The 23,664-nt window shown below is 52.8% G+C and overlaps 1 long non-coding RNA gene across 4 annotated transcripts; it reads left to right on the forward strand.

Annotated features, from left to right (window-relative positions):
- The first annotated feature begins 605 nt into the window (after positions 1–605).
- On the forward strand, positions 606–22,930 carry LOC132386557 (uncharacterized). Of its 4 annotated transcripts, none has more exons than XR_009509590.1 (5): positions 606–624; positions 15,914–15,968; positions 17,727–17,808; positions 18,087–18,237; positions 22,750–22,930. It is a non-coding gene; the product is annotated as an uncharacterized LOC132386557 (long non-coding RNA). The 4 variants fall into 4 exon arrangements; XR_009509589.1 differs by lacking the exon at positions 606–624 and adding an exon at positions 8,164–8,184; XR_009509587.1 differs by lacking the exon at positions 606–624 and adding an exon at positions 8,210–8,435 and having other exon boundaries at positions 22,750–22,927.
- Positions 22,931–23,664: the final 734 nt, after the last annotated feature.

A 23,664-nucleotide genomic window follows, 5' to 3' on the forward strand; every position in this document is an offset into this window, starting at 1 on the left:
CCGGGAGGCAACAAACCATCCGGGAGTCTCTGTCACGACCACAGAACCTCCTGTCTGTACCCCTATGTCCCCTATCACTACCGCTCTCCTCCTCTTCCTCCCTCCCTTCTGCACTGCAGGACCAGACTCGGTGCCAGAGATCCAGCTGCCCCAGGTCAGCCATTCCCCCCCCCCCCCCCAACAGCATCCAAATCGGTATACCTGTTCTGGAGGGGAATGGCCACAGGGGAACCCTGCACTACCTGCCCTTTCCCCCTCCCTCGCCTGACGGTAACCCAATTGCCCGTGCCCTGTTCCTTAGGGGTAACTACCTCCCCCTGGAAGCTACTATCTATAAACTGCTCAGTCTCCCGAATGATCCGGAGGTCAACCAGCTCCCTAACGCGGCCTGTTATGAGCTGCAGCTGGATGCCCTTCGTGCAGGCATCGTTGTCAGGGGTAAATAAGTTCCTACCTAAAGACGTCCTCTCCGCCAACCCCCCATCAACGAACAAGGGGCGGAGCCAGGAATCGTCCGAGTTCTTGGCGCCGGTTTTTAACTTTCACAGAAGATCGAGGAGAGAACAGAGATCTAAAATAAAACAATATCCATATTTTTAAAAGATCCGACTGCGTTAAGAAAAGGTAAGAGCTGGGGCTGGCGTTAAATCAATTGGGTATAAATGTGTTAAGGATAGAAATGTTGGAAAAAGTTCAAACCCTGTTTTAGGTTAAAACAAAGTTGCAAGTTGAGTATTTGATAAGCAGATATTAATTTGAATGATCATACAATTACTTAAGGCGTATTTTATATTTAAGGCTGTTTTTGAATTGTCCTAAATATTGTTACGCGCCAAAATGAGTTAAGCTCTTGGCGGGAACTGTATCATTCTGCTTTTTATGAATGCACGGGAAACTGTCGGGGTAGGGGAGGGAGGGGGGGTTATCGGACGCTGTCCCTAACGTGGGCAAATGTTCACAGTCCAGAGGGTGACCCCCCCCACCGCCCCACACCCTCCATGTCCGATCAGTTGCTGAGCTTTGAGTTCCGGGAGTGTTTTGAGCCTCGGGAGGGTGGTGAGGCGGCAGGGAAACGGGGTAAGATATGGATTGGTGGGGTGTGAGGACTCCTAATAATACCTTTAAATTTTCTGAAAACCCATGGCTGCAGGCGGCTGTAGAGGGAGAGAGGGGAGGCAAGATCCCAGCACCAGGGGATTTTGCTAAGCGAGTCAGAGGCTGTTTGGGCACGGCGGGGTTCAGCTAGAGTAGACCGAGTGGACTTTTACGTTGTTGAACTGGGGGAGTATTGTACACAGTTTGGGCCCCTTGTTTAAGAATAGATCAAGACCCTGTCAACCTCCGCTTTCAATATACCCAATGACTTGGCCTCCACAGCCGTGTGTGGCAATGAATTCACCACCCTCGGGTTAAAGAAATTCCAACTCACCTCCACTCTGAAGGGGCGTCTTTCTATTCTGAGGCTGTGCCCTCTGGTCCTCTCCACATCCACTCTATCTGTGTCCTCTGGTCCCAGACTCCCCCACTATAGGGAACATCCTCTCCACATCCACTCTATCTGTGTCCTCTGGTCCCAGACTCCCCCACTACAGGAAACATCCTCTCCACATCCACTCTATCTGTGTCCTGTGGTCCTAGACTCCACACTATAGGAAACATCCTCTCCACATCCACTCTATCTGTGTCCACTGGTCCCAGACTCCCCCACTATAGGAAACATCCTCTCCACATCCACTCTATCTGTGTCCTCTGGTCCTAGACTCCCCCACTACAGGAAACATCCTCTCCACATCCACTCTATCTGTGTTCTCTGGTCCTAGACTCCCCCACTATAGGGAACATCCTCTCCACATCCACTCTATCTGTGTCCTCTGGTCCTAGACTCCCCCACTATAGGAAACATCCTCTCCACATCCACTCTCTCTGTGTCCTGTGGTCCTAGACTCCGCACTATAGGAAACATCCTCTCCACATCCACTCTATCTGTGTCCTTTGGTCCCAGACTCCCCCACGATAGGAAACATCCTCTCCACATCCACTCTATCTGTGTCCTCTGGTCCTAGACTCCCCCACTACAGGAAACATCCTCTCCACATCCACTCTATCTGTGTCCACTGGTCCCAGACTCCCCCACTATAGGAAACATCCTCTCCACATCCACTCTATCTGTGTCCTCTGGTCCTAGACTCCCCCACTACAGGAAACATCCTCTCCACATCCACTCTATCTGTGTCCACTGGTCCCAGACTCCCCCACTATAGGAAACATCCTCTCCACATCCACTCTATCTGTGTCCTCTGGTCCTAGACTCCCCCACTACAGGAAACATCCTCTCCACATCCACTCTATCTGTGTTCTCTGGTCCTAGACTCCCCCACTATAGGGAACATCCTCTCCACATCCACTCTATCTGTGTCCTCTGGTCCTAGACTCCCCCACTATAGGAAACATCCTCTCCACATCCACTCTCTCTGTGTCCTGTGGTCCTAGACTCCGCACTATAGGAAACATCCTCTCCACATCCACTCTATCTGTGTCCTTTGGTCCCAGACTCCCCCACGATAGGAAACATCCTCTCCACATCCACTCTATCTGTGTCCTCTGGTCCTAGACTCCCCCACTACAGGAAACATCCTCTCCACATCCACTCTATCTGTGTCCACTGGTCCCAGACTCCCCCACTATAGGAAACATCCTCTCCACATCCACTCTATCTGTGTCCTCTGGTCCTAGACTCCCCCACTACAGGAAACATCCTCTCCACATCCACTCTATCTGTGTTCTCTGGTCCTAGACTCCCCCACTATAGGGAACATCCTCTCCACATCCACTCTATCTGTGTCCTCTGGTCCTAGACTCCCCCACTATAGGAAACATCCTCTCCACATCCACTCTATCTGTGTCCTTTGGTCCCAGACTCCCCCACGATAGGAAACATCCTCTCCACATCCACTCTCTCTGTGTCCTCTGGTCCTAGACTCCCCCACTATAGGAAACATCCTCTCCACATCCACTCTATCTGTGTTCTCTGGTCCTAGACTCCCCACTACAGGAAACATCCTCTCCACATCCACTCTAAGCCAAGGGTCCACTTACCCCTCGGTTAACGGTATTGGTCCAAGGCGTAAAAACAATCGGGAATCCCTAATCTAAGGCTTTCGGTATTCGACAGGTTTGAACGAGATTCCGCTCGCCTCTTTCTTTTGAATTCCAGCAAATGCAGGCCCAGAGCCTTCGAATGCTCCTTGTACCCAGAGGGGGTTGAAGGTACATTTGGTATCAAAGTACGTGGACATTATACAACCCTGAGGTTCACGAAGAACAGAAACCCGATCGAGCCCAGTGAAACAAAAGGCCGTCAAAGTCCCGGTGTGCAGAGGGAGGGAAAAGAACACATACAATTATAGGAAGCTAATAGGATTTGTACAATGAAAGAGAGTCCACAGAGGGCAACAAGAGGGAATCTGCACAAAACGCTGGGGGAACTCAGCAGGGCGGTCAGCGTCCACGGGTAAAGAGTAAACAGTCGACGTTCCGGGCCGAGGCCCTTCGGCAGGACTGGACAGAGAAACAAAGATGAGGAGTTAGAAGGTTGGGGGGGGTGGTGGTGGCAGGGGAGGAAGATGAGGGGTGAAAACCGGGAGGGGGAGGGGTGAAGTAAAGAGCTGGGAAGTCGATCGGAGGACGAGGTATGGGCGGGGCTGGAGAGGGGGGGGGGAGTCTGACAGGAGAGGGCAGAAGGAAGAAAGGGAAGAGGGAGGAGGACCAGAGGGGGGTGAGGAGATGAGGTGAGAGAGGGAAATGGGAACGGTGAAGTGGAGAAATCGATGCCATCAGGTTGGAGGCTGCCCAGATGGAATACAAGGTGGTGTTACTCCAACCTGAGTGTGGTTGCATCATTACAGCATGGGAATGGGCAGTGGAACTAAAATAGGCGGCCCCTGGGAGAGCCCAGTTTTTCTGGCCGACGGATAGTAGGTGCTTGTTGAAGCGGTCCCCCAATCTACGTCGGGTCGCACCGATTTACAGCCGGGAGCACCGGACACAGTAAATGCCCTCAACAGACTCACGGGTGGAGTGTCGCCTCAGCTGGAAGGGCTGTTTGGGGCCCTGAATGGTGGTGAGGGGGTAGGGGCGGGTGTAGCACTTGTTCCGCTTGCAAGGGGTAAGTGCCCCAGGAGGGAGATCGGTGGGAAGGGATGGGGGTGGGGGGGGGCGGGACGAATGGACAAGGGAGTCGCATAGGGATCCCTGCGGAAAGTAGAAAGTGGGGGGGGTGGAGGGAAAGGTGTTTGGTGGTGGGGACCCATTGGAGGTGGCAGAAGTTGCTGGACACGGAGGCTGGTGGGGCGGTAGGTGAGGACAAGAGGAACCTGTCCCTGGCAGGGTGATGGGAGGATGGGGTGAGGGCAGACATGCCTGAAATGGAGGAGATGCGTTTGAGGGCAGTGTTGAGGAAGGGAAGTCCCTTTCTTTGTAAAAGGACATCTCCTTCGTCCTGGAATGAAAAGCCTCATCCTGAGAGCAGATGCGGCGGAGACGGAGGAACTGAGAGAAGGGGGTGGCATTTTTACAAGTAGGAGGGTGGGACGGGGTATGGTCCTAGTAGCTGTGAGAGTCGGGGTGGGGGGGAGGTTTAAGGAAGATATCGGTGGATTAGGTGTCTCCAGAGATCGGCAGTGGGATCGAGGGAGGGGAGGGAGGTGTCGGAAATGGAGCGGGTGAATTTGAGGGCAGGAGGCGAGGAGGAGGAAGTCGGCCGACGTAGCATAGGAAAAGTTGGGGAGTGACGTCAGCAGGGGCTCCGTCCGCCCGAAGCAGCAGGACCTCCCGGTGGCCGCCCATTCCGACATGTCGCTCCACGGCCTCCTCGGGCTGCCACGACGTGGCCACTCTCAGGTGGGAGGAGCAACTCCTTACAGTCCATCCGGGCAGCCTCCAACCTTGATGGCATGGACATCGATTTCTCAAACTTCCATACTGCCCCGTTTCTCTCTCTCACATTGTCCCCTTACCCTCCCTCTGGTGCTCTTCCCCCACCCCCCCCCCACTTTCTTCCATGGCCTTCTTCCCCCGTCCTCCAGCCCTTTAGCTTTCACCAATCAACTACCCCGCTCTTGACCACCCCTCCCGGTTTCACCCCTCACCTTGTGTACCTCCCTTCCCTCCCTCGCCTTCTTGCTCTTAACTCCTCGTCTATGTTCTGCTCCAGGCCTGCTGAAGGGTCTCGGCCCGAAACGTCGACTGTTTATCCTTTCCGAGGCTGGCGGCCTGCTGAGTTCCTCCAGTGTCGGACACCAGGCCCAGAGCAGGCCCGAGGCCTCAGCCTCACAGTGGAACACACCTCACAGAGCACGGTTCACCAGAATGAAGGGGCTAATGTTTCAGTAGTGTTCAGTGTGACATGTAATTTGTTGTTTTTGTGGCAACAGGCATAAATTATAAGAGTTAATAAATGAGAAAGAACTCTTATGGCGGAGGGGAAGGAACTGTCTCGGAGTCTTCGGGCTCCTGTGCTTCCTCCCCGATGGCTGTGGCATGAAGAGGGCATCTCCCGGGCGTGAAAGTGTCCTTGGTGACAGAGCCAAGCTCCTTTCCGTCAGTCTCTTTTTAAAAAAAGCTGCTTCCTCAATTACAACTGCAAACAAAAATGTGCCCCTCCCCACCCAGAAGCCGCCAATTTCAGATTCAGATTAGTGACGGAGACACAGAGTGCAAGGACAGGCAGGGTTGTGCTGGTGGGGGTGGGGGGGGTGGGGGTTGGGGGGCAAACCACATTCTGGCACAGCAAGCCCAAAATATTCAAAGCCAACGTGTGTGACATGTCACCATAGACCACCTTGAGAGTCGCCTTCTTGCGGGCATTACAAGAAAGTAAGGTATTTCTCCTAAAATTCTTGTAGAAAATAAAGAATTCCTCGTAGAATTCTTGTAGATAATGAATTTATTGTAGAATTCTTGCAGAAAATAAAGAATTTCTCGTAGAATTCTTATAGAAAATAAAGAATTTCTCGTAGAATTCTTGTAGAAAAAGAATTTCTCGTAGAATTCTTGTAGAAAAAGAATTTCTCGTAGAATTCTTGTAGAAAAAGAATTTCTCGTAGAATTCTTGTAGAAAAAGAATTTCTCGTAGAATTCTTGTAGAAAAAGAATTTCTCGTAGAATTCTTGTAGAAAATAAAGAATTTCATAGAATTCTTGTAGAAAATAAAGAATTTCTCGTAAAATTCTTGTAGAAAATAAAGAATTTCATAGAATTCTTGTAGAAAATAAAGAATTTCTCGTAAAATTCTTGTAGAAAATAAAGAATTTCTCGTAGAATTCTTGTAGAAAATAAACAATTTCTCGTAGAATTCTTTGATAAAGAATTTATTTTCTAGAATTTATGCAAAACTATGCATGCACAAAGATTGACAAACTAACACTGTGCAAAAGAAGACAGACTGTGCGAGGTAGTAACACAACTTGTAGAATCGTTGAGAGCGAGTCCGTAGGTTGTGGGATCAGTTGTGAATTTTGGTGAGTGAAGTCAGGAGCCCAGTGGCCGCGGGGTGACGTTCTGCAGAACCCAAGCAACACACACAGGACAAAGCAGGCCCCTTCCCCACCCTGTGACACACAGAGACCTCCAGATCCGTCATCTCGACCTTGACCTCCTCCTGCACTTCCCACTTACCCCCAGCCCCCAGCCAACATGCAAAGGTTGATGGGGTGGTTTTGAAGGCGTGTCAGGCTTCGTTACAAGAGTCACCGGGATGCTGCCTGGTTTAGAGGGCGAGCGCTGTCACGAGAGGCCGGGTGAACTCGGGCTGTTTTCTCTGGAGCATCGGAGGCCGAGGGGAGACAATAGACAATAGGTGCAGAAGTAGACCATTCGGCCCTTCGAACCTGCACCGCCATTCTGAGATGGCTGATCACCTACCATCAATACCCGGTTCCTGCCTTATCCCCATATCCTTTGATTCCCCCTATCCGTCAGATACCTATCTAGCTCCTTCTTGAAAGCATCCAGAGAATTGGCCTCCACTGCCTTCCGAGGCAGTGCATTCCAGACCCCCACAACTCTCTGGGAGAAGTTTTTACTTTACTCTGTCCTAAATGACCTACCCCTTATTCTCAGACCATGATAGAGATCTGATAGAGGTTTACAAGATGACGAGAGGCACCGATAGAGTGGAAAGAGAGAGAGTATCTGTTCCCAGGGTTGGAATGCCTAACACCATTGAAGGTGGGGGGGGGGGTAAGTTTTTTTATTCAGAATGGTGGATATGCCTGGACTGTGCTATCTGGTATGTTGGTGGAGGCAAATACATTTCGACAGGCACACTGAAGTGAGGGAGATGGAGGGATATGGACATTGTGCAGTGTTTGATTTCCTTTTCAGCCCAATGGCCTTTCCTGTGCTGTATTGTTCAATGTTTATTAGCCCCGGGGGGGGGGGGGGGGGGGGGGAGGGGATTGAGTCCCAGAGCTGGGAACATTACAGCTCTATAAAACCCCGGTGGGACCACACTTGGAGTACTGTGCTCAGTTCCGGTCCCCTCACTATAGGAAGGACGTGGGGGCTTCAGAGAAGGTACGGAGGAGATTCACCAGGGTGCTGCCTGGTTTGAGTGAGCTAAGGGCTTTAGCGGGTAGCGAGGTCAGCTGAGAAGATCACCGGGGTCTCTCTTCCCGCCATCACGGACATTTACACCACCCGCAAAGGAAATAGCATTACCCCACGCACCCCTCACACAAACTTCTCCCTCCTGCCGTCTGGTAAAAGGCTCTGAAGCATTCGGGCTCTCACAACCAGACTATGCAACAGTTTCTTCCCCCAAGCTACCAGACTCCTCAATACCCAGAGCCTGGACTGACACCTTACTGCCCTATGGTCCTGTTTATTATTTATTGTAATACCTGCACTGTTTTTGTGCACTTTTATGCAGTCCTGGGGAGGTCTGTAGTCCAGTGTTTTTTTTTAAACGCAATTCAGTTTAGTTTTTGTACTGTGTCATGGAACAGCAAGGTCCGGAAAAACGTTGTCTCGTTTTTCCTGTGTCCTGTTGTGGTTGAAATGACAATAAGAGTGACTTGGAGCGACTGAGGATGGGAAGGTGGACAGAGCGTGGACAAAATGGCAGAGACGTCTCCTTCCCCCCCTCAGGGTGGAAATGGCCGGGGGGGGGGGCATCATTTCAAGGTTTTTTGTTGGCAAGTAGGAGGTGGGGCTTTTGCCAGCGCTCGAATTTCCAGAACAAAGCAGCGTCTCATCTGCCCCGAGGGGATCAGTGGCGGCGCTGAAAGCGGAGTAACCGGTTGCTGCCTGTCGGCCGGGAGAGTGCCGCCCCGCGGGGAGGGAAGAGGCGACCCCCTCACCCCGCCCTGCAGCTGATGTTGCCCGGCTCCCCCCTCCGCGCCCACCGGCGGCGGCCCATGGCCCGGCCGAGGCAGGTGAGAAGGGCCGGGCCTGGCCTGGCCTGGCCGGGCGGGGTGGCTGTAGGCCCGGGCTCGGCTCCCGCTTCCTCTTCACTTTCTCCCCGCAACCCTCTTTCCCTCCATTTCACAGTCCCTCCCTCTCCCCCTCCGCTCTGTTACACATCTCCTCCCCTCCCTTCCCCTCTCTTACACACCTCCCTCCTCTACCCTCTCCCTCCCCTCTCTTATACACCTCCCTCCTCTCCCCTCTCTTACACACCTCCCTCCTCTACCCTCTCCCTCCCCTCCCCTCTCTTACACACCTCCCTCCTCTACCCTCTCCCTCCCCTCTCTTATACACCTCCCTCCTCTCCCCTCTCTTACACACCTCCCTCCTCTACCCTCTCCCTCCCCTCTCTTACACACCTCCCTCCTCTACCCTCTCTTACACACCTCCCTCCTCTACCCTCTCCCTCCCCTCTTATACACCTCCCTCCTCTCCCCTCTCTTACACACCTCCCTCCTCTCCCTCCCCTCTCTTACACATCTCCCCCTCCCCTCCCTTACACACCTCCCTCCTCTCCCCCCCTTCTCTTACACATCTCCCCCTCTCCTCTTACACATCTCCCCCTCTCCTCCCCTCCCTTCCCCTCTCTCACACACCGTCTCTCTCCTCCCCTCCCCTCTCCCTCTCTCACACACCCTCTCTTCGTCTCACTGCTCCCCTCCCTCTCTCTCCCCCTCTCTCCCTCTCTCTCTCAATCACAATATTTCATTTGCTTTCTGTCAGAAACACACTGAGTCTCAGCAATTTGCAGAACGGTAAACTTTATTTTTCGAGTCTGCAGAGTCGGACCCAACCAGCTCCTGCTAGATTGAGTGCCGAATTACACTTTGCACAGTTTTTTATACCCTACATTCTTCTTTAATCTCATTACAAAATTACAAATGTGATTACCCCTTTGGCCCACTTATCAGCCTCAGCGCATTAACACCGTTATTGTTCAACCGTTAAGCATGTCTTCCCGTTACCCGTATCGCTTCTTTAATCAGCAAGCTATTGTTTCATCCTGATTTTGCAAATTGGTTTATACGTTGCCCTGCAAGTTGCTTTGCACGTTCTTTCTGTGTCAGCACATTCTAAATGGACTCCTTAAGAATCATTTCTCTCAATCCACCCTTTTTCTTTTTAGAATGTGCTATCAGTTGGGCTTTTGCCACGGGTTTACATAGGCTTCTTCCTCTAGCTCTATTTCCCTTTGTAGGAGTACCTGAACAGGATCAGCTGGGGCCCCTGGTTGCATGACTTGTCTTGCCACCCGAGCTACTAGCTCCCGCAAGCAGGGGATCAGACATGGTAGCAGAAGGAGGACCATCAATCCCCCTCCTATAACCCCTAAAGCGGTTCGCCACCAGCCTCCTTTCAACCATCCGTCCAGCCAGTCCCAATACCCCAGCGGCTTCCAGGTCTGTACCGGCACGTGGGCCAGTTTCCTTATTTTATCTGATATTTTTTGAACCACCTTTCCGTTGTCATCTATCTTTAAGCAGCAGTTGGTTAGATTAAACTTTCCACATACTCCTCCTTTTTGTTGTAGTCATAACATTTCTCGTTTACATGCGAGTGTGATACAAAGGACCCTGGAAAAACCGTCATGCCCACCCTTACCGTCGTCCTGCACTTATCACATCCCCCTTCAGCGCTTCTCAACAATAGCAGTATATACATTACAGTCCCAAAGTTCATTCTGTCCGTCTTTTGAGCTTTAGCACCATCGGGTCTTCTCCCTGGACGCAAGTCCATTCTGCACCTTCTTCGGGCTTTACGGGTCCCTTGATTCTCGCGGCGTGGGTCCACCCTTTTTCTTTTGTCCTTACTGCGGCTTCGGTGGTCAGTAGCACCTGGAATGGGCCTTCCCACTGCGGCTGTAACTTCTCTGGCTTCCAAGTCTTAATCAGGACCCAGTCACCGGGCTGAGTTCGGTGGAGTGCGAAGTCCAGAGGTGGGGTTTGTGCGAGTAACCCCTTCCTGCGCAATTCTGCAAAAGAACGAGACAGTGCCTGTAAATAGTCCCTTACAAAGACATCTCCCCCTTGCAGGGAAGGATAGCCCTCCACCTTGTTCCAATATGGAAGGCCAAACAACATTTCATAAGGGGATACTCCTATATCTTTTCGAGGAGCCGTGCGGATTCTTAGTAGGGCCAGGGGTAGACACTTGGTCCAGGGTAGCTTGGTTTCCATCATCAGTTTTGTCAATTGCGTCTTCAAAGTGCTGTTCATCCTCTCAACTCTTTCTGAGCTCTGAGGGTGCCAGGGGGTGTGCAGCTTCCACTGGATTCCTAAGGCGTCACAGATTAGCTGGTGTGTTTTTGAGGCAAAGTGTGTTCCCCTATCTGAATCAATAGACCCCATTATTCCATATCTCGGGACTATATTTTCTAATAGGATCCGTGCCACTGTAGGGGCGTCCGCTTTAGTGGTTGGGAATGCTTCCACCCACCGAGTGAAGTGATCCACAATTACTAACAGGTACTTCCATCTCTGAACTTGTGGTAGTTCCGTAAAGTCTATTTGGATCCGATGGAACGGTCGGACGGCTAGTGTTTGTCCCCCCTTATGGGTGGCACGCATCATTTTCTTGTTTACCTTTTGGCAGGTGTAACAGCCCCACACCTCCTGTTGAGCTAGTGTGAATATCCCTTTACAAACATAGTCCCTTAGGATAGTGTCGCACATAGCTTGCACTCCCCAATGGCTTTGTTGGTGTAGTTGTTGCAGTATATGACGAGTTACTTCCTTATTCAGTACTTGCCGTCCGCCGGGGTCTTCCACTCGCCTTCTGATGTTTGTCGGGCTCCACTGTTGATTCCCCGTATAAGAACTGTGCCGGGTTACAACTATTGTTCCTTTCAAAGCTTACATCATCCCCGACCATCAGAATGGTTTCGTATTTCAGTATGCGAGAGTCCGTCAACCACCGCTGAGCTTTTTGGGCTAAGAGGGTGCTAACGGAGTGCTGGGTATACACCGTCATTCTTCCCCCAAAGGTTAATTTCCGTGCTTCTTCTACTAGTACGGCTGCTGCCGCTACGGCTTGTATGCACGTCGGCCATCCCTGGGATACCGGGTCTAACATTTTTGATAAAAAGGCCACAGGTTGCCGCTTTCCTCCTTTTTCTTGGGTTAGTACTCCTAACGCAGTTCCTTCATTGTTTGTTGCATACAGCTGAAAGGGCTTTTCCAGTGCTGGCAGTGTTAATACCGGGGCCCGAATTAGTTGCCCTTTTATTTTCCTAAACTTCTGTTCTTCTTCTTCGGTCCAGCTGATTATTCCCCGGTCTTCCTTTGCCAATTTGTCGTACATAAACTTCACCAGGGAGGTATAATTCTCTATCCAAATCCGGCAATAGCCCACTAAGCCCAGAAATTGTCTTATTTCCTTCTTTGTCCTGGGAAGCGGTATTTTAGTTATTCCCGCTATTCTTTCTGGGGTTATTTGGCGGTGCCCTTTACTGACTCTGTGTCCGAGATATGTTATTTCCTTCTCGACAAATTGCAGTTTCTTCTTGGACACCCGCAATCCTTTTTCTCCTAGGTAATTCAGGAGTCTTATAGTATCGTCTCGCACTACCTCCTCTGCTGGTCCCGATAGTAGTAGGTCATCGACATACTGTAATAGTTGGTTCTTTTCGGTACAATGGAATCCAGCCAATACTTGCTCCAGTACCTGTTCAAATAGGTTTGGGGACTCCGTGAACCCTTGGGGCAAGACGGTCCACCGGAGTTGCTTCTTCCGCCCAGTGAAGGGATTTTCCCATTCAAATGCGAACATATCTCGGCTACCTTCCTCCAACGGGCAACTCCAAAAGGCATCTTTTAGATCTATCACACTGAACCATTCATGTTCAGGAGGTATTTTGCTCATTAATGTATAGGGGTTAGGCACTACCGGGTATCGTGTTTGGACTACCGCATTTAAGCCTCTCAGATCTTGAACCATTCGATACGTGCCGTCGGGCTTTCGGACCGGTAGGATGGGGGTATTAAAGGGTGACATACATTCTTCCAGGAGTCCATCTGATACTAATGTCTCAATTACAGGTTGTAATCCCCTCCTCCCTTCCATGGCAATGGGATATTGCCGTCTTCTCTCTTCTGCTTGTTTGTCCCACTGTGGGTCGTTTACTGGAAATTTCCGGTCCCCCGGTAACTCATTCGGCTGTTCCCTTCCCCAAATTGATATTGCAGCTTGTCGTATCATTTGCCTCTCTTGTGCAGAAAATAGCGTTCCCATAATCGCATGCATTTCTTCCCAAGTGTAAACATTAGGTCCTAAGAATTGATCCAACTGTTCTGCCAGTCCCATTGGATCTTCTAATAAAGTTTTCATATCTTTCTTAAATCCTCGTACTTCGGTACTTGTCAGAGGGACGTTTACAAATCCTGTCCCTCCTCGTGCTCCTCCCATTGGAACCTCTCGAAGGGGACACAGCTGTACCTCTTCCTTTTTTAATTCGTCTTTCTTTTTCTTATCTGCTCTTGTCACACTCCTTGTTTCGATCCTTGCTTTTGCTTTTTCCCTAACATCCCTCTCTTCCCTCTCCGGGTCTATTTCTTCTGTTTTTTTTACTTTCTTCACGTCCTCCCTCTGCTCCCGCAAAGGGCGCAGAAGGCTGGACATAGGGAGGGGGTAAATGATCGAGTGGGTCCCACTTCCGCTCCCCTTTAATGCCCAACTTAAAACTCTTTGTTGTTACTCCTGGCCAGGGAGCCCAACAAAAAGCATAAGCAATTTCTTCCGGTTTTACATTTGGTTTTGAATTAACGTAAATGTTTAAGGCTTGTCGTACCCAATCCTCCTCAGACCCAAGCCGCGGCCACCAGACCGCAGGTTTTTCTATCGGCTGTTTCGACCAAATTAAACAGTACTGTATCATTTTTTTCTTTTGTTTCCCTTTTAGTCTTCCACATCCCCAATTCTCAAACATTCTACCGAGGGGGCTATCAGGAGGAACCCCCGGGTATGGTCCCGGTCTTCTCCGTCTCCTCTTTCTTTTTAGAGCCACCCCCTCCCATCTTATTCCGCTCTTACTTAATCAGGAGGACCCCCGGGTAGCGATCCCGGTCTTCTCCGTCCTTACTTATTCCCGCACCGTTCTACTATAATAGTAGGCACTTACCCGGTGCGTCCTGGGGACTTCCAGTACCAGGTACTGTCCCCTTCTCCCCGTTTACCGCTCTGCGCTGTCCGGATATCACTCGCTCAAGCCGCGCTGGAGCGACGAGCAAGGAGTCAGGGACCGCCAAACTCGGCGGGGTGCACCGTCTCCGATGTCCTTCCTCGTGTCCACCGCGGCCGGAGTGTGGATCCCGGACGAGCCCCCACGTTGTCAGAAACACACTGAGTCTCAGCAATTTGCAGAACGGTAAACTTTATTTTTCGAGTCTGCAGAGTCGGACCCAACCAGCTCCTGCTAGATTGAGTGCCGAATTACACTTTGCACAGTTTTTTATACCCTACATTCTTCTTTAATCTCATTACAAAATTACAAATGTGATTACCCCTTTGGCCCACTTATCAGCCTCAGCGCATTAACACCGTTATTGTTCAACCGTTAAGCATGTCTTCCCGTTACCCGTATCGCTTCTTTAATCAGCAAGCTATTGTTTCATCCTGATTTTGCAAATTGGTTTATACGTTGCCCTGCAAGTTGCTTTGCACGTTCTTTCTGTGTCAGCACATTCTAAATGGACTCCTTAAGAATCATTTCTCTCACTTTCTCTCTCCCCCCGTTGTTTTGTATCTCGCACCCGTAAATGCGTCCCGTCACTTCCCCTCTCCCTCATGCGTCTCTCTCTCTCTCCACGCCTCTTTCCTCTTCTGCTTTTCAATGACTAATTCCCCTCTCTTTCTCCGTCCCTGCTTCTGCACCGCGTGTTCGCTGCCCCCTCGCCGCGCCGCTCCCGCAGGTAAATGCCGGATCTCGGGTCCGTGAGACGGGGGCAGGGCAGGCTCCGGGAGAACGGGGCATAGGAAGAACCCAGGCAAAAAGCCACGTGGTTGGGGGGCGAATTTAAAAGTCCCGGGTCTGTCTTGGGGGGGGGGGCACAGGAAGATCCCAGGCACAGCTATGTAGAGAGCTTGCTTAGGGTGGGGTGGAATACGTGCCGGACTCTAACTTAAGAAGCTGTTTATTGGGGAGGGAGTGGAATATCTTCAACCCCTCCCTCAAACCTGTGGGGTTCTGTAAGTGTGATCTGACACGTTTTGGATACATTATCATAGCGGGGGAGGTGAGTCTAGGGATGTTTGCTGGGATGGGTATGGTTCTGAATTTAAGATCCACAATTTTAGTAAGTGGGGGAGCTGCCTCCTATTTTTTAAAATCTTTTTTTAAGGTCAATCCCAGGCCCCTCGTCTAACTGGTGACCTGACTGAAACCTATTGAATGGTGAAAGGCTGAGACAGAGGATGTTTCCTATAGTGGGGGAGTCTAGGACCAGAGGGCACAGATAGAGTGGATGTGGAGAGGATGTTTCCTATAGTGGGGGAGTCTAGGACCAGAGGACACAGATAGAGTGGATGTGGAGAGGATGTTTCCTATAGTGGGGGAGTCTAGGACCAGAGGACACAGATAGAGTGGATGTGGAGAGGATGTTTCCTATAGTGGGGGAGTCTAGGACCAGAGGACACAGATAGAGTGGATGTGGAGAGGATGTTTCCTATAGTGGGGGAGTCTAGGACCAGAGGGAACAGATAGAGTGGACGTGGAGAGGATGTTTCCTATAGTGGGGGAGTCTAGGACCAGAGGACACAGATAGAGTGGACGTGGAGAGGATGTTTCCTATAGTGGGGGAGTCTAGGACCAAAGGGCACAGCCTCAAAATTGAGGGACGTCCCTTTCATACAGAGATGAGGAGGAATTTCGTTGACCAGAGTGTTCAGATCTGCTGTTCTTTGCCACAGGCGGCAGTGGAGGTCGGGTCTTTAAGGCAGAGAGAGAGAGGTTGATCGGTCGGGGGAGAAGGCAGGAGAGCCGGGCTGAGAGGGAAATGATGATGAAGTGGCAGATCAGACTCAATGGGCCAAATGGCCTTGGATCTGTCCCGGTGGAGGGACGCGGGGCCAAAGTTTCTCTGTTACGTCGATGTTGACTTTTGTCGTGTCACGCGTTCGAGTGTGGGGGGCACTTTGAAAATAAACTTTTGTCTGCCGTGGGGACGGTTTGTTCCGAGCTTTTGTCAGAAAAGCAGCAGACTCAGGTCAAGTGCAGGCAGCAGCAGCCGTAAGTGGTACTCTCCCTCACCCCTCCCAACACGACAGGGGCCGATTAACCCTGGTGTGTGTGTGGTGGGCGGGGGAGGTGCGGAATGCAGGCGTTCACATGGCGAGTGTATAAAAAACACTCCACGAGTTCAGAGCGACGCAGAGTGCCCGAGGTCGGAATCGAACCCACCTCTCGGCCCAATTTCATGGCTGTACCCTTTTCACCCTCCCCCCCCCCCCCCAGCTGAGTGACCCCCCAGCGTGAGGAAGATGGATCTGAAGAGCAGCCCCGAAGACAAGTAAGAACTGTTGGTATTTATTCACCTGTGATCTCCTTACCGGGTCCCGTTTGGTTTGGAATGAAAGTTGACTCTTCCCTACTGGCCCAAAATTCCCTGAGCTAATCTATCCCCGTTTTGGCCTATGTCCTGAAATTTGTTGCCTTTCCCGCTGCAGGACAATGCAACACCATAATAATAGAGTAAAAAATGTGAATTAAGTGCGTTTATTAAAACATTTACATGAAATAATTAGTGAAAAATAGAATTTTAAATAAGTAGTGAGGTAGTGTTCCGAATGCCCATTCAGAAATCGGATGGCGGAGGGGAAGAAGCTGTTCCTGAATCGTTGAGTGTGTGTCTTCAGGCTCCTGTACCTCCTCCCTGATGGCAGAGGGGAAGAAGCTGTTCCTGAATCACTGAGTGTGTGTCTTCAGGCTCCTGTGCCTCCTCCATGATGGCAGAGGGGAAGAAGCTGTTCCTGAATCGTTGAGTGTGTGCCTTCAGGCTCCTGTACCTCCTCCCTGATGGCAGAGGGGAAGAAGCTGTTCCTGAATCATTGAGTGTGTGTATTCAGGCTCCTGTACCTCCTCCCTGATGGCAGAGGGGAAGAAGCTGTTCCTGAATCGTTGAGTGTGTGTCTTCAGGCTCCTGTATCTCCTCCCTGATGGCAGAGGGGAAGAAGCTGTTCCTGAATCGTTGAGTGTGTGTCTTCAGGCTCCTGTACCTCCTCCCTGATGGCAGAGGGGAAGAAGCTGTTCCAAAATCGTTGAGTGTGTGTCTTCAGACTCCTGTATCTCCTCCCTGATGGCAGAGGGGAAGAAGCTGTTCCAAAATCGTTGAGTGTGTGTCTTCAGACTCCTGTACCCCCTCCCTGATGGTAGCAATGAGAAGAGGGCACGTCCTGGGTGGTGGGGGCCCTTTTTTTAAGAGGGATCGCTCCTCAAAGATGTCCCGGATAAAGTTGTGAACGTACCTGCCTCGGCCAGCTCATTCCTCATTACCCGCCCCGGGTACATAATAGCCCCATTGCGTCCCCTGCCAAACAGGGGTTCCCAACCTGCCACGGACCCCCTCGGTTAATGGTAGTGGCGTGGAAACCCCCCCCCCCTTACCCTTTCGCCCTTGTTGGCTGGCTCTCTGCGACTCGCACAGAACGTTGAGGAGATGTCGATGTGGTTTGCGTGAGAAGGCTGCCAGTATTTAAAGAATCCGGGCCGGCCAGGTGCAACCACAGTTTCGATGCCAACTCACCCAGATGGAACCCAGGACACCCAGGGGAAACCTACTTCTTGTAGGTGGCGCGGCGGGCATGGTGCCTGGGTCACGTCAACAAATCGCTCGGGACTGAAGTAACTTCAGCCAGTTAAATTCTCTTCATCAGCTGGAGGGAACGAAATGCCCTAATGAGTGGGGTAGGATGTGTGCTTTTTACCCACTGAAAGGTGCCAGTTACCCGCCAGTTGTTTTATTTTGCAAGTCCTCTGTTAGAGAGTCAGCAGAGAATTGGTCATTCCGGCCCAACGTGCCAGCTTGACCCTCGCCGGATCGCGGGCAATTTACAGTGACCGATTAACCTCCTGACCCGCGCGCCTTTGGCCCGCGGGAGGAAACCGGAGCACCAGGGGGAGGCCCACGTGGCCACAGGGAGAACGCACGGTCCTTTCGTACCGCGCCGGGGTCGAACTCTGAACTTGGGGGGGGGGGAGCTGGGATATTTAACGGACCCTGCCTCCTGTGAAACTCAATTTTTTTCTTCTCATTTCGTTTTAAATCCAGGTTCTATTTCGTCCAGATCATCTTCTTCGTCCTCGGCGTGGGAGTTTTGCTCCCATGGAATTTCTTCATAAACTCTATTCCCGTGAGTAACGCAAGGCGGGGAACAGGGAGGGCACTGGGGGGGGGGGTGTCATAGATTTTCAGTCTGAAACCCCCTCACAAGTCACTTCCACCAAAGGCAGGGACAACTAAATACTTGAAAGAGTGAGGTGGATGTGTTTTATTTTACACACTGAAAGGTATCGGGGAGAAACTACAGCAGGGATTATCAGCCAGCATTTTTTTTCCCTTTGGAATTGCATTGTGAATTATTTATTCATGTCAATGTCTCGGATCTCTTTCTTTCATGCATCTTTGAAGTACTTTGAGGACCGGCTTTCCGGAAACACCTCTGCTCCCAGCAACGGGACGGAACCGGCCGTTGACGACTGGCGCTTTGCGAACTGGATGACCCTGCTCTCGATGCTCCCCTGCTTCTGTTTACGTGCCTGAACTCCATCCTGTACCCCAGGTACGGTACACGTTAACCCCCCCCCCCCGTACACTGTCCCGTCTTTGCAAGCGCACGAATGCATGATCGCGGCAGTTTACGGGTTCGAGGTCTCTGGGCTGGACCGAGGCTCCGGCCTGCAACTGCTGGGCCTTCACATCGGCTATGGTGACACCCAGCGTCGTCAGCTTCAGTCCAAGTGCTGTCTGCATCCTTTTCTGGTTTGTTTCTACCTCTTGCTCCCTATCCTTTCGCCAACCCTCCCCCTCTCTCCCCCCTCCCCCTCTCCCCCCATCTCCCCCTCTCTCCCCCATCTCCCCTCTCTCCCCCATCTCCCTCCTCTCTCCCCCCATCTCCCTCCTCTCTCCCCCATCTCCCTCCTCTCTCCCCCCATCTCCCTCCTCTCTCCCCCATCTCCCTCCTCTCCCCCATCTCCCTCCTCTCTCCCCCATCTCCCTCCTCTCTCCCCCATCTCCCTCCTCTCTCCCCCATCTCCCTCCTCTCTCCCCCCATCTCCCTCCTCTCTCCCCCCATCTCCCTCCTCTCTCCCCCCATCTCCCTCCTCTCTCCCCCATCTCCCTCCTCTCTCCCCCATCTCCCTCCTCTCTCCCCCCATCTCCCTCCTCTCTCCCCCATCTCCCTCCTCTCTCCCCCCATCTCCCTCCTCTCTCCCCCCATCTCCCTCCTCTCTCCCCCCATCTCCCTCCTCTCTCCCCCCATCTCCCTCCTCTCTCCCCCCATCTCCCTCCTCTCCCCCCATCTCCCTCCTCTCCCCCCATCTCCCTCCTCTCCCCCCATCTCCCTCCTCTCCCCCCATCTCCCTCCTCTCCCCCCATCTCCCTCCTCTCCCCCCATCTCCCTCCTCTCCCCCCATCTCCCTCCTCTCCCCCCATCTCCCTCCTCTCCCCCCATCTCCCTCCTCTCCCCCATCTCCCTCCTCTCCCCCCATCTCCCTCCTCTCCCCCATCTCCCTCCTCTCCCCCCATCTCCTCCTCTCCCCCCATCTCCCTCCTCTCCCCCCATCTCCCTCCTCTCCCCCCATCTCCCTCCTCTCCCCCCATCTCCCTCCTCTCCCCCCATCTCCCTCCTCTCCCCCCATCTCCCTCCTCTCCCCCCATCTCCCTCCTCTCCCCCATCTCCCTCCTCTCCCCCATCTCCCTCCTCTCCCCCCATCTCCCTCCTCTCCCCCATCTCCCTCCTCTCCCCCCATCTCCCTCCTCTCCCCCATCTCCCTCCTCTCCCCCCATCTCCCTCCTCTCCCCCCATCTCCCTCCTCTCCCCCCATCTCCCTCCTCTCCCCCCATCTCCCTCCTCTCCCCCCATCTCCCTCCTCTCCCCCCATCTCCCTCCTCTCCCCCCATCTCCCTCCTCTCCCCCATCTCCCTCCTCTCCCCCCATCTCCCTCCTCTCCCCCCATCTCCCTCCTCTCCCCCCATCTCCCTCCTCTCCCCCCATCTCCCTCCTCTCCCCCATCTCCCTCCTCTCCCCCATCTCCCTCCTCTCCCCCCATCTCCCTCCTCTCCCCCCATCTCCCTCCTCTCCCCCCATCTCCCTCCTCTCCCCCATCTCCCTCCTCTCCCCCCATCTCCCTCCTCTCTCCCCCATCTCCCTCCTCTCTCCCCCATCTCCCTCCTCTCTCCCCCATCTCCCTCCTCTCTCCCCCATCTCCCTCCTCTCTCCCCCATCTCCCTCCTCTCTCCCCCATCTCCCTCCTCTCTCCCCCATCTCCCTCCTCTCTCCCCCCATCTCCCTCCTCTCTCCCCCATCTCCCTCCTCTCTCCCCCATCTCCCTCCTCTCTCCCCCATCTCCCTCCTCTCTCCCCCATCTCCCTCCTCTCTCCCCCATCTCCCTCCTCTCTCCCCCATCTCCCTCCTCTCTCCCCCATCTCCCTCCTCTCTCCCCCATCTCCCTCCTCTCTCCCCCATCTCCCTCCTCTCTCCCCCATCTCCCTCCTCTCTCCCCCATCTCCCTCCTCTCTCCCCCATCTCCCTCCTCTCTCCCCCATCTCCCTCCTCTCTCCCCCATCTCCCTCCTCTCTCCCCCATCTCCCTCCTCTCTCCCCCATCTCCCTCCTCTCTCCCCCATCTCCCTCCTCTCTCCCCCATCTCCCTCCTCTCTCCCCCATCTCCCTCCTCTCTCCCCCATCTCCCTCCTCTCTCCCCCATCTCCCTCCTCTCTCCCCCATCTCCCTCCTCTCTCCCCCATCTCCCTCCTCTCTCCCCCATCTCCCTCCTCTCTCCCCCATCTCCCTCCTCTCTCCCCCATCTCCCTCCTCTCTCCCCCATCTCCCTCCTCTCTCCCCCTCTTTCCCCCTCTCTCCCCATCTCCCCACTCTCCCCTCCCCCACTCGCACCCTCTTCCCCTCCCTCTCCACTCTCCCCCTCCCCCTCCCCCTCTCCCCCTCCCCCTCTCCCTCTCCCTCTCTCTCCCCTCCCCTCTCTCCCCCCCACTCCCTCTCTCCCCTCCCATATATCTACCAACACTAACACACACAGCACGCTGGACGAGCTCAGCAGGTCGGGCAGCTTCCGTGGGAAACGAGCAGTCCTGGCGGAGGGTCTCGGCCCGACCGGCTGAGTAGGTGTTGCTTTGACACCAGCATCCGCAGAGTGCTCTGCGGATGGTCCTTTGTTTTCAATCTGTCATATTGAGGGAGGCTGGCGCCCAAGATGGAGCTGACTGAGTGCAGCGGCCCCCACCTTTCTGCCTGATGGGAGAGGGGGAGAAGGGACGGTCGGTGTCCCGGACAGTCAGGGTCTTTGATTGCGCCGGCTGCCTTACCGAGGCAGAGGGAGGAGTCGGTAGAGCCCGCGGAGCAGTGTGGGGGCCGCGTACGGGACGAGATTGACTTTCGACTGGGCATCGTTTTCAGCACCGTCATCCTGGGCTGAAAGGGATGTTCTTGTATCTGAGGCTAGTCTTTCGACACTCCTGGCTGGAATCCCCCGCCCACGATAAGCGCCATCCACTGACGATCAGTGGCCAGGTACAAAAGCGAGAGCACAAAACCGCCAGGCTCCCTCCCGGTCCAGTGTGGATAACTTCACCCACCTCTGCACTGAACTCATTCTTCGACCTTCAGCCTCACTTTCAAGGACTCTTTACAAACTACGATGCCACTATTACTTATTAACAATTTATTTTCTATTTTTCTGTTTGCACGCCACCCGCACGTCAGTCTTTGTGTCCGGTCGATTCTGTGGTATTTCTTTGCAAGTGCCTGCAAGAAAGTGCAACTCCAGGTCATTGGAGGATAAATTTTCTGTGAACTTTGAACTGCCTCTTGGCCAAAGCGTTCGCAGTGGTTGCGATGGGCTTGGTATCTTTTAAAAATTGTTTTTCGTTTGTCGTCTCCTGTACATTGGTTGCTCGACTGTCTTTGTGTGTAGTTTCTTCCAAAAATTCTAGCGTATTTCTTTGCTTATTGACAGAACAGGCTGCGCAGCAATCCCCCCCCCCCCCCCCAGCTTAATCCCAGCCTAATCAACAACCAGTTAGCTGACCTTCAGACTGTGGGAGGAAACCCGCACGGTCACGGGGAGAACATACAAACTCCTCACAGGCAGTGGCGGGAATCGAACCCGGGTCGCCGGTACCATACCGGATCTACCGTGCCACTCGAGAGTTTTTACCATCGGGCAGAGGTGCAGGAGCCTGAAGACACACACTCAGCGATTCAGGAACAGCTTCTTCCCCTCTGCCATCAGGGAGGAGGTACAGGAGCCTGAAGGCACACACTCAGCGATTCAGGAACAGCTTCTTCCCCTCTGCCATCAGGGAGGAGGTACAGGAGCCTGAAGGCACACACTCAGCGATTCAGGAACAGCTTCTTCCCCTCTGCCATCAGGGAGGGGGTACAGGAGCCTGAAGACACACACTCAGTGATTCAGGAACAGCTTCTTCCCCTCGGCCATCAGGGAGGAGGTACAGGAGCCTGAAGGCACACACTCAGCGATTCAGGAACAGCTTCTTCCCCTCTGCCATCAGGGAGGGGGTACAGGAGCCTGAAGACACACACTCAGCGATTCAGGAACAGCTTCTTCCCTCTGCCATCAGGGAGGGGGTACAGGAGCCTGAAGACACACACTCAGTGATTCAGGAACAGCTTCTTCCCCTCGGCCATCAGGGAGGAGGTACAGGAGCCTGAAGACACACACTCAGCGATTCAGGAACAGCTTCTTCCCCTCTGCCATCAGGGAGGGGGTACAGGAGCCTGAAGACACACACTCAACGATTCAGGAACAGCTTCTTCCCCTCTGCCATCAGGGAGGAGGTACAGGAGCCTGAAGACACACACTCAGTGATTCAGGAACAGCTTCTTCCCCTCTGCCATCCAATTTCTGAACGGACATCAAGCCCATGAACACCAACCCACTACTTTTTTAAATTTGTACTTTTGCACTATATCTATGCTGTAATCCACAGTTTTATTTTGTATATTAACATGAATTGCTTTGTACTGCTGCCGCATAGTTAACAAATTTCCCGACGCGATGGTGAAATGATTCTGATTTCTGTTTCCACTTTCACAGGATCTCTCAGAATATCCGGATTGCCGGCAGCTTGTTTGGGATTCTGATCCTCTTCATGCTGACAACGGTGCTGGTGAAGATAACAATAGATCCCCTTTCCTTCTTCGCTGTTACCATGTCTACAATATGGTTCATCAACTGTGAGTACCCAGGACACGTGGCTCTGGTGGTTTGGGTTAGCAGCTGGGCTCCCAGTGGACGAGGGGAGTGGGTCCGATTCCTGGCTAAGGCGGAGTTGTTTTTTCTTTTAAAAAAAAAAGAGCTCGCTCCATTACTTGTGGACTTGTGACCTCATTCCAGGCCGTAAGGAAGGAGTTTACCGACCCCTATTATTAACCGATGGGGTCCGTGGACCCCCCGCTGTAAGGAGAGGTTGTGGTGGCTTGTTTCTGCTGGGAATGAAAGGGTTAACCTATGAGGAGTGTTTGAAGGCTCCGGGCCTGTACTCACTGGAGTTTAGAAGAATGGGGCGGGGGTGGAATCTCAGTGAGACTTACCGAATATTGAAAAACCTACATAAAGTGGATGTGGAGAGGGTATTTCCGTAGCGGGGGGAGTCCAGCACTAGCTTCGGAATAAGGGGACGTCCATTTAGAACGGGTATTTCTTTAGCCCTGGGGGGGGGGGTGAGTTCATTGCCACAAAGGGCTGAGGAGGCCAATTCACCGGGCCTCCCTTCATTTTCTTGTGAGCATTCGCAGAAAATAGAATTTATAAAGAAAAAAACTGTATATAAAAACTTGACAGGTAACCAATGTGCATAAGAATATAAGAAATAGGAGCAGGAGTCAGCCATCCGGCCTATCGAGCCTGCCCGCCATTAAATAAGATCATGGCCGATCTACCCATAAACGCAGCTCCATCCACCTGCCTTTTCCCCATAACCCTGAATTCCCCTTCTTTGTAAAAACCTAT

Source organism: Hypanus sabinus, unplaced genomic scaffold (assembly GCF_030144855.1).
Source record: "Hypanus sabinus isolate sHypSab1 unplaced genomic scaffold, sHypSab1.hap1 scaffold_1207, whole genome shotgun sequence".
Classification (NCBI taxonomy): domain Eukaryota; kingdom Metazoa; phylum Chordata; class Chondrichthyes; order Myliobatiformes; family Dasyatidae; genus Hypanus; species Hypanus sabinus.